At 35.0% G+C, this 4,579-nt stretch overlaps 1 long non-coding RNA gene across 1 annotated transcript in view; it reads right to left on the bottom strand.

Moving 5' to 3' along the window:
- Positions 1-3,691: 3,691 nt before the first annotated feature.
- The window catches only part of LOC107597292 (uncharacterized), a 7,004-nt gene continuing 6,116 nt past the window's right edge, over positions 3,692-4,579 (bottom strand). Inside the window, exon 3 of the long non-coding RNA XR_001610450.1 lies at positions 3,692-3,763. This is a non-coding gene — a long non-coding RNA (uncharacterized lncRNA). The remainder of the gene's footprint in view (positions 3,764-4,579) is intronic.

The raw sequence follows: 4,579 nt of genomic DNA, 5'->3' as shown, positions 1-4,579 counted from the left end.
AACGATTCAATTCAGTTCGAAATCATGATGCATCAAAGAAAGTCATACAGGTTTGAAACGACATGAGGGTGAGTAAATGTTGACAGAATTGTCATTTATGGCTGGACTATACCTTTAAGTGTGGCTTATGTATCCAAAAACGTTTTAGGGCCAGTGACTGTATTACAGCATCTGTCATAAATTGCATGCACAAAAACTGCATGTAGACTAGGGGTGTGAATCGGCACTGGTTTCACGATTCAAATCGATTACGATTATCATGTCAACGATTCAATTCAGTTCGAAATCATGATGCATCACGATTATATCAAATTTATTTTGTGCATTTTTATTCAATTATATAAGCAGCAGACTACTTTTTAAAATAATTATGTTAATTAATTAATTCTTAATATGATTAATATTATATTAATTAATTAATATATAATTGATTAATTATTGTTAAGAATTCAAAGTAAATATAGCTAGCTTTTAAAGCATACAAGCAAATATAAAGTAATAAAGGGGGGAAAATACAATTACAAGGGATAAACAAAAAGCACTTTCATTATCTGGGAGTTTACAGATAGACAAATCATAGTTATGGGTTTTTCTTTTTTGCCATTTGATTATGACTGATGAGATCATAGACAGTGGAGCTTTAATAGGCTGCATTCACACTAATGCACAGATCTATTTCGACATATCCGATATGTTGTCCTGTTCTGAAAACAGAACTGATTGTTTACATCAATTTCGTATCATAAAAGTAGATGCAAGTGCATTTAACCGCAGCCGCGAGCTTCAGGACAAGCACAAAGCGCACCAGCTACGCTAATTATGTCTCTATTTGTTTCTCTGTTTCTGCCACGGGATGTCAGGATTTACACAAGCTTCAGTCTGGATCCAGAACACCTGAGAAGAGATGATGCCAACCCCTCAGAGGACCTCAGATGATGCCAACCCTGAAACAACATACAGAACTACCACATTTTGCTATAAGTTTGATTGCATCATATAATAATTGCTGTTAATAGTGTTCATCATCTGTTTGATTACGTCTTTAATTGATTGTCTTTAATTGATTTTTCCGTACATTTCTGCCATATGTACATTAACTGACAGACACCACTGATAAGCTACCACTAAATATTGTAGAAACTTAATTTGCTGTGAAGTTGCTTTGCAAGGATTTGTATGGTGAAAAGCGCTATACAAATAAACTTGAATTGAATTGAATCTTTTAAAGACTGGGAAATGGAAAGAGATGATGATGCTCTGAGAGAGAGAGAGAGGCGGAGGAAGAGAGCAGGAGAGGGCACTTAAAATCCCAGATGGCAAAGAGGACCTGTCAGAATTAATGGTGCTGTATCAGGTGAGAAAGGAGGTGTGAAATTGGTCAGAGCAGAATGTTCTCCAAAATCACACATGATCAGTCTTCCTTTATCTGACCTCAGCGAGGGACAATAATGATGAACTGCACTCCTAAAAATACCTGATCGTGGATCATAATGGCGAGTACGATTAAATGCTTGATGTTGGTCAAAATAGCCATACGTGTAGTTTCCCCAAAAACTATTGGCACACTTAAGCCATGAAAATGTAGGTATTTTGTTGTATTAGTTATTAAAATATCAAATCAAGTGGCATCTGCCAACAAGTTCAGAAAGATGCCCTAACAAAGCAGCCACTGGTTTAGTTCATACTATCTATACTAACTGAAGAATCTTACCAACAGTTTTGGTTCCATTGACTTCCATTGTATTTTTTGTCCATGTAATGAAAGTCCATGGAAAACAGACTTTCTTTTTTTCTCTGGAACACTGAAGAATGCTGGTAAGTAGTTTCCAATCCCACTGACTTCCACTGTATTTTTTTTATCTATAAAATGAAAATCAATGGGAACCGAAACAGCTTGTTTACCGACATTCTTCAAAATAACCTCTCTTATGTTCCACAGAAGAAAGAAAGTCATACAGGTTTGAAACGACATGAGGGTGAGTAAATGTTGACAGAATTGTCATTTATGGCTGGACTATACCTTTAAGTGTGGCTTATGTATCCAAAAACGTTTTAGGGCCAGTGACTGTATTACAGCATCTGTCATAAATTGCATGCACAAAAACTGCATGTAGACTAGGGGTGTGAATCGGCACTGGTTTCACGATTCAAATCGATTACGATTATCATGTCAACGATTCAATTCAGTTCGAAATCATGATGCATCACGATTATATCAAATTTATTTTGTGCATTTTTATTCAATTATATAAGCAGCAGACTACTTTTTAAAATAATTATGTTAATTAATTAATTCTTAATATGATTAATATTATATTAATTAATTAATATATAATTGATTAATTATTGTTAAGAATTCAAAGTAAATATAGCTAGCTTTTAAAGCATACAAGCAAATATAAAGTAATAAAGGGGGGGGAAATACAATTACAAGGGATAAACAAAAAGCACTTTCATTATCTGGGAGTTTACAGATAGACAAATCATAGTTATGGGTTTTTCTTTTTTGCCATTTGATTATGACTGATGAGATCATAGACAGTGGAGCTTTAATAGGCTGCATTCACACTAATGCACAGATCTATTTCGACATATCCGATATGTTGTCCTGTTCTGAAAACAGAACTGATTGTTTACATCAATTTCGTATCATAAAAGTAGATGCAAGTGCATTTAACCGCAGCCGCGAGCTTCAGGACAAGCACAAAGCGCACGTGAAAGTCTGTCAGTACGTGAGTTTCGTGCATCTAATACGTAGGCTACTGCATTCCAGACGGCATAAATGAAAGCACATCTAAAGTAAAAGACTAAAATAACAGCGAATGGAAACATATTCAAGCAATACGCACGTGTCTCACAGCGCATATCCCGTGCAATGAAGCCCGCAGCGATTGTCTCTAGCCCGCAAAGCTAAACTCAGATTTTAAAATAGAGAGTGCATTTTTAACCCCTTAACTGTCTCCGTCCCGTATACGGGGCGCCTAAATTGACTTCAATATATCACAATTAAATCCTAATTTCATTATCTGGGAGTTTACAGATAGACAAATCATAGTTATGGGTTTTTCTTTTTTGCCATTTGATTATGACTGATGAGATCATAGACAGTGGAGCTTTAATAGGCTGCATTCACACTAATGCACAGATCTATTTCGACATATCCGATATGTTGTCCTGTTCTGAAAACAGAACTGATTGTTTACATCAATTTCGTATCATAAAAGTAGATGCAAGTGCATTTAACCGCAGCCGGTTAAGCACAAAGCACAAAGCGCACGTGAAAGTCTGTCAGTACGTGAGTTTCGTGCATCTAATACGTAGGCTACTGCATTCCAGACGGCATAAATGAAAGCACATCTAAAGTAAAAGACTAAAATAACAGCGAATGGAAGCATATTCAAGCAATACGCACGTGTCTCACAGCGCATATCCCGTGCAATGAAGCCCGCAGCGATTGTCTCTAGCCCGCAAAGCTAAACTCAGATTTTAAAATAGAGAGTGCATTTTTAACCCCTTAACTGTCTCCGTCCCGTATACGGGGCGCCTAAATTGACTTCAATGTATCACAATTAAATCCTAATCTAATCATGACAAAATATATACTGTATATATCGTTGGAAAGGTCTAAGACTCCTAAATAGATTTTTTTACCACTGCTTGTTGTTAAAAATTATGTAGGAACAGTAATAGATTAATTTATGACAAGAGTGCACCTCAAAACATATACATCATAACAAGAGTTCTGGCCTTTGTCACAAAAATTCTTCTTCGCTTCCTTTTTCCATATCACATGTTTTAGTAATAATCATAAATTATATATCATTTGAAAGCTTAAAACCTCTAAATTCATCCAGTGAAAACCATTTTGAAATCAGATACTGCGTTACCATGGAAATTGTACTTTAAAATCTTTTAGCGGGCTCCTCCCCCTTAGAGGGAGGTGTCATTTTCCAAATGTGTTATGGTCTTTTAGAATCAAAACTTTTCTTAATCTTGACAAAATACATATCGTTGGAAAGGTCTGCGTCTCAAGATTCCATATTTGGTGGTTTTTGTCATCGATGTAATATTGAGAGAGAAATTGATACATTTGTGACAGAAAAATGCATCAAAAAAATTAAATGGAGTTTGTATGGCACCCGGTGGCTGTTTGTGGTATAACGCCTAAACAAAATTGCATAGGAACCTTAATTTTTTTTATATCAACTTCAAATTTGGAACACAATGTATTTAGACATATGGCTTTAATTTTATAGCAATTTTGGATTAAAACATATTTTATAAAATATTTATTTTATATAAAATTAAATAAAAATAGTGCAGTACATTTTCTTTACAGTAAATTTTAACTTCTATAACTCTTTTATGCTTTCTTTTTTTTTCTTTTTTTTTTTACATGATTTCACTTCTGCAATAATCTGCAGATTGTCTTCTTTAAAAAGAGACCAACCTTAAGTCTGTATTTAAGTGTTTTATCCACGATCAGGTAAACCTTAAGTGTTTATGAATTATAACAATTAAAGTTTGAATAGTGCACTTTCACGTCTATGTTCAGGGGGGGGGGGGGGGGGGGGGGTGT

Source organism: Sinocyclocheilus grahami, unplaced genomic scaffold (genome assembly GCF_001515645.1).
Source record: "Sinocyclocheilus grahami isolate Dianchi unplaced genomic scaffold, SAMN03320097.WGS_v1.1 scaffold230.1, whole genome shotgun sequence".
Classification (NCBI taxonomy): domain Eukaryota; kingdom Metazoa; phylum Chordata; class Actinopteri; order Cypriniformes; family Cyprinidae; genus Sinocyclocheilus; species Sinocyclocheilus grahami.
Note: the sequence above shows the minus strand (reverse complement) of the source record. Positions and strands in the feature narration are given on the sequence as shown.